Consider the following 13,231-nt stretch of genomic DNA (forward strand, 5'->3'; position numbering starts at 1 on the left):
TGCCCTGAATACACACACACACACACACACATATATACATATATATATATATATATATATATATATATATATATATATATATATATATATACTGTATATATATATATATATATATATATATATATATATATATATTATATATATATATATATATATATATATATATATATATATACTGTATATATATGTATATATATATATATATATATATATATATATATATATATATATATATATATGTGTGTGTGTGTGTGTGTGTGTGTGTGTGTGGGTGTGTGTGTGTGTGTTGTTATTCTTAGTATAACATGTGTCAAACTGTTAGGGGCATTCAAACATCTTGACCCTATTTGGTTATAATGGTTAGTTAACATATAAGCATTATCTATGCATCTTTTCTTACGCAATCACGAAGCATTTCTTATAAATTTTTATCACTAATTTTATATTTTCATCACCGAATTATTGCTGTAACCATTTAAAACTATGCAAACTTAAATACACTTAAAAATTTGATTTTTAATTATAATTCTGATTTAGGTAGTCATCTACTGTATACCACTATCATTACCATTATAATAAAAGATCTACGGGAATTAAAATTTTTATCAACACTTATAATAAACAAAAATTATCAGGGATTCTGTATGGTCCGGTATGGAGGCACCCAATTTGTACGGGTGGTGGAGAGGGGCTGGCTGGCACCATAGGTTATCCCACTTGGTAACACGAGGCATTCAACTATCTGACGCCTTGAGTCGGTGGAGTTGTACAGTATATTTACGTAAAGATAGATGAGAAAGGCTAAACGTGAGCAATCAGTTTCATCACGTGGTCAACTTAACATGAATAGTCTTCTCTAAGAGCAATTTTTCTCATTTGTAGCCTTAACTAATTGGAGCGTTTTATTTGCTTTTTTTTAATCCTTGTTCTTTTTTTTTCTTTCTTCAAACAAGGCCATACGCCCTGCCACATACCAGCAGTTCAGTCGTCGGGTTTAGGTTAGAGTATCGGTGCGTGAAACTTCGCTCTACGCTCGTCTACATATCGGGCTTGATGAGAAACGTAATGCGATCATAAAACAGTTCTCAGTCTCTGGATAAGAATGATTAAGCGAAGTGGATCTATTCGTGCTATACGGGTTCTCGTGCAACAAATTTTATTGCTGTAACTGTTCTTTTTCTAATCTTCCCGTTTTGTATTGAGCGCTGCTAATAAACCCAGATGAATGGAACTAATTCTGATGAAGATCAAGGGTCATTTATATATAAATTGAGCTCACATGGAAATTGAAATGTTTACAACCTGGTGGCAGTGGCTTCTGCTGCAAAAGTTCTAACTACACCCGTGTTGATATCTATTAATGACAGTTACCACTGGGGGGAATGAGAAGGTGATCTGTTATTCAATATTTTCTGGTTACCAATAAAACTACAATATTCGCGACGGCTATGATAAGACAGCACAAATTGTGAAAACAACACTCCACTGAAATTATGTGCATTAAGACTCTATTTAAGTTTCAAATTTTCTTTTTATATATAATCCTCTTCCTACAGGTGTACAAGAAAAAGTCCAATTTCCGGGTGAATCTTACAAAACTTTTCTTTTCTCGGATCAGATAATTTGCAGCTATTGTGACTAGATTTCAGGATAATTGCAACGCATATACGCTGGGTGATGCCCAAGTGATACCAAAAGGATTTTCCCTCTAAGTATTTAAAGCGAAGGACAAAAGGTAAGGATACATTCACAAATTTGTGCCATTTTCTGAGAACTGTTTTAGTGACACATTTTGTGATGTGGCACATTGGCAATAGATAATTTAAGAATAACTGATTAAAAAAAGTAAATGAAAAACAAGCAATTATTGTACTAAATTAGCTTCAAGATCGTAACAAGGAAATGTACCTTTAGATAAATAGAATAGTGGTAAAACCATACTTCATTGCTCTTACTAAAACTTAACTTTCCAAACTTTACCTTTATCCATCTTTCGGGAGACAAGTCTTCATCAGACTTCATTTCGTATCATGAGAGACTGACTGAACATGGGGCTGTAAATTGGTGTCTCAGAAACTATGGTCATCTAGCCTATGCCAGAAGTAAATAATATACTAAGCAGGCTATGCGCAATGTGTAGTACATTTGTAGAGACATGTTGACAACGCGACATTCCCGGTATGATTTCGATGTAAAGTGTTGCATTTAATGTATTTAATGAAAGGTGTATCTTTAATATGGTTAAGAACTACCAAACAGTGTAATATAATATTCATATATGCTATTCATTCATAACGATTTACACCTATGTCTGACCTGCACCACATTATCTCTCTCTCTCTCTCTCTCTCTCTCTCTCTCTCTCTCTCTCTCTCTCTCTCTCTCTCTCAATAATCATTAACATGCATTAACATGCCTATACAAAGTGGCAGTCAAATCATGTTGAAAAACTTGCCAGGAAAGAAGTGAAGAGAAATGGATGACGATTCTAAACTTAGATGGAGTCGTGTTTAGAGGAAGCATGACTCCGCGTATCCCCCTATGGTTGCCAAGGTCATCCGGCTGCCCGCAAAACGTTCTGTCGTTGTTTGTTAAAAATTCTGTCGTTGAACAAGGTCCCTGCCACTTCACTAATGTCGATGGGGGATGGGAGTGGAGCACTATTTCAGAGTTAACACGTTTTTAGCCTTTTATTTTATTTGTCACCATTAGCATTCGGTGGTTGAAAATATATTTTTCTGTTTTTTTTTCTTTCAAATTCTTAGGCATCCAAAGGTATTGAACATCAGTAGATGTGCAAAATATCACATAGACACATTAGGCCTATGTTCTATATGAACACATCCTTATTATATATATATATATATATGTATACATTATATATATATATATATATATGATATAAATTTATATATATATATATATATATATATATATATATATATATACACACAGTATGTATATATATATATATATATATATATATATATATATATATATATATATATACACAGTATGTATATATATATATATATATATATATATATATATATATATATGCAGAAGAACCACAGGGAAAATGAAAATACAGAATATACACTTGAGTCCTGACTAGTTTCGTGATACTTCCTCAGAGGACTGATTTATTGAGAGAGGTTTCTTACATTTTATAGGGAAAGCAAAAGTACGAACATACATATAGAGATTTAGAGAACAATGACACTCCCTTACCCGCTACCTGGGTTTGACTCAGGTGTGCGTAGGAGGAGTCTGAAAGCTCGTTAGACACCTGCTAAAAAGGGTCATTTCTAGTGGCGGGTATATTCTTGTTTTCTTCTTATTTTACTTTCATTACAGTTATTTATATGTCAATGCGGTAGCCTTATCTATATAAATACATAAGCAAAACATACACAAAAATACAAATATATATACATATATATATACATACACATACACATACATATACATATATATATATATATACATATATACATATATATATATATACATATATATACATATACATATATATACACATACACACATATACATATACATACATACACACACATACATATACATATACATACACATACACATATACATATATATACATACATACAGATACAAATACATATACATATACATAAATACTTACACATACACATACATATACATACACATACACATATACATATATATACACACATATATACATGTATACATATATACACATACATACCTATACATTCATATGTATACAACATTAATATCATAAACATATAATCATGTATATATCAATACTTATATCTAGCATAACACTATATAGTGCCAATATACTTATGCATACTATATAAAATAATTGTTTCCTTTAATGAATGGTAGCTTAGGTCTAAATATTAATTTCACACCGACGTTAATTATTCACAATACATTCAATTCTACATTAAGTGGTTAATGTTTTTTTATATAGTTTACAAATCTCTTTACATATAAAGGCGTCGAGTTTATACATTCCATGACCAATATTCAAGTTGTTTTCAAAGGTTTCTTTTATGAAACTGGACTCTATGATGTTTCTTTCTACTAAGTTATTTGAATAAACCAATTTCTTTGCACCTGACCAATTAATAGGGTGATTTTTATCTCTAACGTGGGCAAAGAGTGCATTATTATCTTGAGCATACCTGACACTTTTCTTATGTTGTTCAATTCTCTTTTCTAGGGCTTTACCAGTTTGACCAATATAGTATTTTTCACAAGCATAGCATGGAATACGATATACACATCCCTTGGTAATGTCAGGAGAATTCTTTATTAAGGCTGTTTTTATTGTATTTTTACTCCTAAATGCTACATTTACATTGAAGTTTTTTAACAGTTGGGGAATTTCTTTAAATGAATCACAATAAGGTAGTACAAGTAAATTTTGTATATTCTGTATTTTCATTTTCCCTGTGGTTCTTCTGCATCTGAGCATCACGTTTTCCTGTGATTTTTACGCATATATATATATATATATATATATGCATGCTAAGAACTCGCCAAGAAACCGAAAGAGTGTAACTTACCCTTCTGGAACATTTTCCTCTAAAATGTAAATAGACAGACAGAGAGAGAGAGAGAGAGAGAGAGAGAGAGAGAGAGAGAGAGAGAGAGAGAGAGAGAGAGAGAGAGAGAGAGAGGCTACATGTTCTAAAACAGTTCAAGATTGATAGCTAGCATCAAGAAAATCCAACATCTTATTTCAATTAACATTACGAAAAACTAAGATAACGTTGAAACCGAAAGTCATTTCTCTCAAAGTTAAAGTCTCCAGCACTTTTGAAGCTCAGACCACGAATAAACACACACGTACAAAGTGTAGATCGGATGAATGGTTGTATGCGGACAATTTTGATTAGTTTAATACCACGAATTTAATAAGAACATTACATTTATCAAGCACTCAGCCAATGCACCCAGCAAAATTGGGTTCGTCACACAAGTATAACATTAACATTTTAACATCTCGACATGTCTTCAGAGGTATTAAAAATCCACAGTTACAGACGTTGTATATTTCTGCTGAAGAGGCCCTTTGAAAACAGTGCGAAACCTCTTGCGGTTTTTAAATAAACAACGTAAAGTATTTAACTGGTGATTTTTAATACCCAAAATGCGTTTGTTTTCAAAATCTTGTACATATGAGATATAATCCGTGGGAATTAACACTAATCTCTATGGTTGCACTGTTAAATAAACTGAATGATACATATTAAACTACTTGCCAATCAAGCATAAAAAGGGGTAATGAAAAACATTCATGGCAAGTTTGACACATTTCCTGTCGAAAGCAAAGAGAAAAACTACCCCGAATTCGAAGCGTTTAAAAACTAAAACTTTTGAGAAACTAAAGAAAATAAAGTTTTAAGTCTATTGTCATCCTCTTGGGCAGATTGAAGCATTGGCGAGTCATTGCCAGAAGGCAAACTTGACTAGCAACTCATCATCTTTAGCAAGTTGAACACCAGTTCTCATCATTAGCAAATCTCTACCTTGTATAAGATTGAACTTAACATGAATTATCTATTTCAACTCTGTTATTATTATTATTATTATTATTATTATTATTATTATTATTATTATTAATTGCTAAGCTACAACCCAAGTTGGGAAAGCAGGAAGCTATAAGCCCAGGGGGCCCAACAGGGAAAATAGACCAGTGAGGAAAGGAAACAAAGAAAAATAAAATATTTTATGAACAGTAACATTAAAATAAATATTTCCTATATAAACTATAAAAACCTATATAAACTATAAAAACCTTTGTTTTCTGAAAATCGGAGAAAACTGACATTTCCTTCCAATGCTACAGCATCCAAACATAACCCATGCATAAGGCATTTTCCATTCCCTTTTTTATGAGGAGAAGGCGGAAGGTAGAATGTTCTCAATACTTGGCTGATTAGTATTGAATAGGGTAATAATACTCTAATGTAGGGGGTCTATAATGATGTCACAGGTAAAGGGAACTGGGGGATGAATTGGTTCGATACACAGACCTGTTCTAAATCTGGAGATCCAAGTTAAACATACTGCGTCTCTCTCACTCGCTAGTGCACAGAGCTCGCCATGCCATTAAGCAAGGAGAACATTGTATATGTAAGCTATAAATCTAAGACAGACTGTGCTATTAGTAGGCCAGCTGTAGTAATATAATATGTATGTCTTAATGAGTCTAACTGGCTTTATGTGGTTATATACTTTTTTTTTAAAGATGTGGCAAATGTATCATAGCACAACACATATATACATGTATACTGTATATATACTGTGCATATATATACATGTATACTTAGGCTGCTAGCTGAGTTGAAGAATGGTGCTTTTTCTAAGAGAGGCCATCGCAGTATATATATATATATATATATATATATATATATATATATATGTATATGTATATGTATATATATATATATATATAGGCTATATATAGATAGATATACATATACTATATATATATAAATATGTATATATATATATGTATATATATATATATATATATATATATTACTACTAGCGAATTATGTAAACTGCAGAGCTCCAACTCACCTGCTTTATTTTACATAAAACTAATACACACGAGAATACCTCGGACCTCTGAGAATAATATGCAACTCCCATACGTTAATTTATACGAACACTGAATATTTAAAGGTCTCTTTACTTTACACTAAAGAAAACTGGCCGATTACTTTACTTTTAACAGGAACTATTCAAAATCTATCCCTTACTTCAGTTCTTAGTCAGGGAAACGAGCAAGGCACTGAAATGATTGGTGATCCAAATAAAACACACTTTACAAATATATATATATATATATATATATATATATATATATATATATATACACATATATACACACATATATATATATACATATATATATACATATATATCTACATATATATATATATATATATATATATATATATATATATATATATATTCTATAAACATAATTCGACAGTATTACCAAAAATAAATCCCTCGAAATTTAAATCTGAACTCAACCTTAGACTAAGACAAAATGATACTTCAAGAATAATACAATCACTTGTTTCACTAGAATTTAATATATCAAAATATTTAATTTTGACAATTAATGAAAAAAGTTGACAGTTTAACACAATAGTAAATAAACAATAGTTACACTTACATATATATAACTGTTACTATTACATCCTTTGGAATCACACAGGGTTACAGAACGGTTAGGCAAAAATAAATGTACTTCACTTTTTAACCAAATCACACTGGGCCAGTCAAAAGGGTTGCCTTTTCCTTTGGACAGTGAGTGACAGAGCGATCTGGTTTGAAGTAAAAGAGGAACTGTTGCATCTACACCAAGAGTGCAGATTTAAGGGTAGTCCACCACTTATGCACCTGGGTTGTACAAGAAATGGTTTCATTTATGGTTAAATTTTATTACTTTTCATTTGAAGCATAAACTATCTGAACAAAAGCTCTAAGCTGAGTATAGTCATTCCAGGTCAGATCTAATCTGTTACCCTTCCAAAGATGATAGGCCTCCTGCTTCTCCAAATAAGCAAGTCTACAATCATCATAGAACCATGGGTTGTCCTTCACTCGGTACTTTAGCACACGAAAAGGGATACGCCTATCAATTATGTTGACTAGATTCTCATTCAAAGAGACAACAGGATCAACACTACTATACAATTGTGACCAATTCAAGTACCAAAGATCATGCAAAATCCCATACCAGTCTGCTTGATTTCATATAAATTTTACATGAGTATGATACATCATGGACAGGCTGCTCAGTCTTCACTACTAATGAAATCAAGGCATGATCAGATGTCCCAACTGGAGAACCAACCTTACTTGTTATAACGCTAGGGGAGTCGGTGTATACGAGGTCCAAGTAGTTACCAGACTTGTGAGTAGCTTCACTCATGATATGCTCACAGCCTGATTCATAGGCAAAGTCTAAAGCTCTTAAGCCATGGAGATCGGTTGGAGAAACAGAATTTAACCACTCCCTATGGTAAGCATTGAAATCACCAACAAAGACAAAAGAGGCCTTTCTATCATCTTCTTGCATTTTAGACATAATGATAATAAGATAATCGAAGATAGAATCATCCATGCCTGGATTCCGGTAGATCGAACATAGATAGTTATTATGCCTGCCACAAACTTTTATCACCTGAATCTCATGACATCCACATTCATAGCAGGACTTATGAGAAGCAGGGAATGCAGTCCTAATATACGCTGCTATTCCCCTGGCCCTAGGGATGGCATCCCGTTTCAACATTATTGGCTTCTTAAAAACAGGTATAAGGAGCACAGATGAGTGCCTCATATTAGAAACCAAACTTTCTGAGCACAAAAGAATATCATACTGTCTGGAGGCAACTGTAAGGTCAGAATATTTGCATGAAGACCACGAATATTGCAATACAGTTGACGATATTGACGAAATCTAGGACGTACTGGTCCCAGATTATCCTAAATGTCTCCAGAAAGCATAAGAATTGATGGTAATAAGAAAGATACATCATACTTAAAAACCAAATTAACAAGAATGATTACGAAAACAATATGTACAAAAATATAAATAAAGTGATTTATCAAACCCATAGACTATAGAAAAAAAGGTTGGAAAAACTGGTCAACATGGAAGGGCCGATACACCCTGCAAAGACTAAATACCCTCCAGGATAACCATTTCAACTAAAGGGTGGACAGTAAGGATGGCTTTGAAAAGAAAGAGAATCAGACAAGGAAAAGACATCCTCTTGATAAACCACCCAGCATCTATGGCCTTTCTATTAAGCCTGCCCAACACACCTTTTTGCAAAAAAAACAAGAAGAAAAAAAATAAGATAGAATAGTGTGCCTGAGAGTACCCTCAAGCAAGAGAATTCTAACCCAAGATAGAGGAAGACCATGGTACAGAGGGTATGGCACTACCAGAGACTAGAGGACAATGGTTTGATTTTGGAGTGTCCTTCTCTTAGAAAAGCTGCTTACCTTAGCTAAATTCTATTCTACCCTTACCAAGAGGAAAGTAGCCCCTGAACAATTACAGTACAGTAATTACCCTCTGGAGGGAAGAAGAAGTGTTTGGTAATTTCAGTACGAGGAAAGACGAGAATGTATAAAGGATAAGCCAGACTATTCGGTATATGTGTAGGGGAAAAAAAGAGCCGTAACAAGAGAGAGCAATCCAATGTATTACTGTCTGGCCAGTCCAAGGACCCAATAACTCTCGATGTAGTATCTCAATGGGTGGCTGGAATCCTCCAGCAAAGCATTCTCGAAGAAGGGGGCGGGATGGCTCTCGCGGTGTCAATGTTGCCAACTTGGCAGTGGGAAATAGGGTTCTATCATCGCCTGACGATGGCAACCCTCTCAGCTAACTCCACCCACCTCCTCTCGTAACATTAAGAATAAAAGGAGTAAGTTTAGTCTATAACCTACATACAACTTCCAACCACGTGGAAATATGATGCAATCCCTAGCGTTTTATACCTTGTGTGCGTCATACATACCTTTTAACAAGTTTACATAAGACTTCGTAAGAAAAGTATTTGAAATAAAAATTTAGTTATTTAAAATAATGTAAATTTACATATACGGAACTGAATGAAAATATAACTAAATCAGTGACGATAGTCTTATGTAATTTTCATATATTTACTCAATCCTACAAGAGTGGGACCCACCTTACGAGCTGGCTATACATCTTTTAAATACACAAATGTAATACGTGAGTAAAATAATCTACACTCATGTTAGACCAGCATCATAAGAATATATATATATATATATATATATATATATATATATATATATACACATATATATGTATATGCATATATATACACACACACACATATATATATATATATACATATATATACATACTGTATATATACACACACATATATTAATTATATATATATATATATACTGTATATATATACATATATATACTGTATACATACATACATATATGTATATATATATATATATATATATAAATATATATACATAAAATGTATACACACACATATATATACATATATACATAAGTATATATATATATATATATATATATATATATATACATATATATATATATATATATATATAATGTATACACACATTTATATATATATATATATATATATATATATATATATATATATATATAAGTATACATACATATATATATATATATATATATATATATATACATATATATCACAAGCACAGACATACAATACAAGCATTACAGTTACCCACTGCAGTAGAATATTTGGGATATTTTAACACTCATAGAAATTCGTTTGTGACAAGCAGACTCCAACTAATTAGGTTGAAGTTTCAAATATCGTTTAAAAAAAATCTTAGAAAGAGATACCTCTATATTGTTGGCTCCCACATTTCATTTTAGGATAAAATCAAGGTCATGAAAAGGAAGGGCACTTCAACTATGTAAAACACTCACTGAAATTTAGTATTACATAGTGTACCGTCAAACTATCAGCAGTTTAAGCCATATTCAAGTTTTTATCTTAAATTACTTTGAATGTTTCACTCGGACAAAAAATGAAAACTATTTCCGTTTATCCATAATGATCCCCTATATACCTTATTTCGTTATCTCTACACGTAGTCGATGTGTTTTTTTACTTCTGTATAGAGAAGTCTTTGTCTTGAACAATCTCGGTTATCACTTACAAGACAAACTCCCAGCTGCACTAGATTGTCAAGAGGACTTTCTCACACAGTTAGCAGCTTGTACGAGATCTCGAATTTCATGAGCTTCATAGAAATCCTTTTCAAGTGAGCAATTCTAATCAGAGGATTTATACATATCTCGATTTAAATACTTAAAAATATGTATTTCATACATTTCCTATATTTTGCATCTTGGTGTTCATAAAAGATAACCTCAATGTTATAGAGAGGAGTGAAGGAATAAGTGTATATATATATATATATATATATATATATATATATATATATATATATATATATATAATATCACTGACTATCACTACTTATAACTCCTAAATCTCAGCAATATTATTTGTATATCATTAAGCATATTAGCATCATTAAAATAAAATATTTATGCAAACAATATCAATACCTCCAAAGGACCGGAAATTACTTCTTGAGATGGAATGTTTTAGGTAGTTATATACGAGCTCAGTGTTGTACACTACTTTTGTGTTCCATTTTTCTTCTTAGCCAATACCAAGACTTAAACAGATTTTGGTACCTAAGCGTAGTGACGCAATATTGTAACCTGCAAATAGTTATGAACAATGTTGTATGACCTATGATATGCAGTTATGTATAACATATTATACTGTAAAGTATGGCCTATTTCGCTAGTTATGAATAAGTTTTGATCTCTTATGAGATATTTCTTTATTGTCACTACCAAAATATTAACCATTTATCATCCTAGGAGATCGCACGTTAAAATCTAATTTCTATTATTCAAAAATTATTGTTAACCATGAGACCAGAAAAGGAGCAAATTTCATATTTTCTTATGTTAACTAAATTTATAATCTTATGAAAATTTTCAGAGCAAGATAAGATACATCAGCAAAGTCTTTCACGAATACATTTTCATATAGAACTGTAAGACTTGAGGATGGAGATGAGTGAAGACTTGACAAAGTGAGAAGCACAAAGAAATCATGACGGACTGAATTTCACTGATGCTTTTATTGGGTCGGAGGTCGGCGGCGTTGGAGGCCAAGATGATAATGTATCAGTAGGATTAAAGAGTTATTTGATAATACATCTATAGAATCAATCGTTAAATTAAAACAGTATCAAACTTACCAAGTTAGACACAAGCATGCTGACCTTAGATTATATATATATATATATATATATATATATATATATATATATATATATATATATATATATATATATATATATATATATATATATATATATATACTGTATTTATATACATATATGCTATAATATATATATATATATATATATATATATATATATATATATATAAATATATATATATACACACTATATATATATGCATACATATATATATATATATATATATATATATATATATATATATATATATATATATATATATATATATATATATATATATATATGCACAAAGGGTTCTGTAGGAGTATGGTGTAGAAATCAACCGATGTTTGCTAGTACTAAGGATCATCCTCGGACTAACCCTACTGGTTCATTCAGATGTAAATGGTCAATAGCAACAGATAAGATTAAGAAAAATTACACAGAGCTAACAACCTTTATGCTAAGAACTCATTGAGAAATAAGTACATGGTGTATATATGTATATATATATATATATATATAGAGAGAGAGAGAGAGAGAGAGAGAGAGAGAGAGAGAGAGAGAGAGAGAGAGAGAGAGAGTATTAATTGGTATCCATGGACACATTGAAAATCAGACACGTAAGAGAATGCTAATTTAAGAGGTTCAACCAGCTTGTATAGTATTTTCAAGGTTCTTTTTGGGCACTTTTTAACCAAACCTTCAGTCATTCTACCAAGCATGTTCAACAAAAAGGAGAGATGGTATCATCTCCTGTCCAGTAATAATATTAGGTTTACACATCAATCCCCTTAATTGACCTCGAAAAAAGAATATTTGTGAGGGCAAATAGGTAGGCGATTGAAAAATGTGAGAAAGTATTATGTTTTACAACATCTAGAAGATAAGATAGCAGGGGACTTTTCGGTTATAAAGAACCTCTTTGTTAGTTCTGGGTGTGAGGTGCGGCCTGCAAACGTGGCAGCGAACGTGAGGATGTTCAAGTTAAACTTATACAGGACCCTTGATGACTTATCGGACCCACCTCGGTGACTTCTGAGACCCACCTCAATAACTTCTGAAACCCATCTTAGTGACTTTTACAAACCTCCTCAATAACTTCTGGGACCCACAGTGTTTTCTGAAACCCTCCTCTCTGACTTCCAAGATCATTCTCACGTCTTCCTAGGCACATCTCAGAGAATTCCGGGGGCATATATCAGTGACTTAGGAGACCAAGCCTCCGTGATTTCCCGGACAAACCTCGGTGATTGCCGGGACGTATCTCGGTAACTTCCGAATCCCATCTCTGCGACTCGTTCTAAAACCCTTGCGACCCACCACTATGACTTCCAAA

General features: G+C 32.1%; 1 protein-coding gene across 2 annotated transcripts in view; it reads left to right on the forward strand.

The window, feature by feature from the left end:
• Positions 1-989: 989 nt before the first annotated feature.
• LOC137657911 (uncharacterized) overlaps positions 990-13,231 on the forward strand; it is a 114,554-nt gene continuing 102,312 nt past the window's right edge. The window contains exons 1-2 of one of the 2 annotated variants that reach the window (XM_068392564.1): positions 990-1,062; positions 1,557-1,735. The gene's annotated coding sequence lies outside the window, so the exon portion shown is untranslated. Of the gene's footprint in view, positions 1,063-1,556; positions 1,736-12,843; positions 12,865-13,231 lie in introns of those variants that run through there. The other variant, XM_068392567.1, reaches the window with a different exon arrangement.

This window comes from Palaemon carinicauda, chromosome 18 (genome assembly GCF_036898095.1).
Source record: "Palaemon carinicauda isolate YSFRI2023 chromosome 18, ASM3689809v2, whole genome shotgun sequence".
In the NCBI taxonomy this organism is placed as follows: domain Eukaryota; kingdom Metazoa; phylum Arthropoda; class Malacostraca; order Decapoda; family Palaemonidae; genus Palaemon; species Palaemon carinicauda.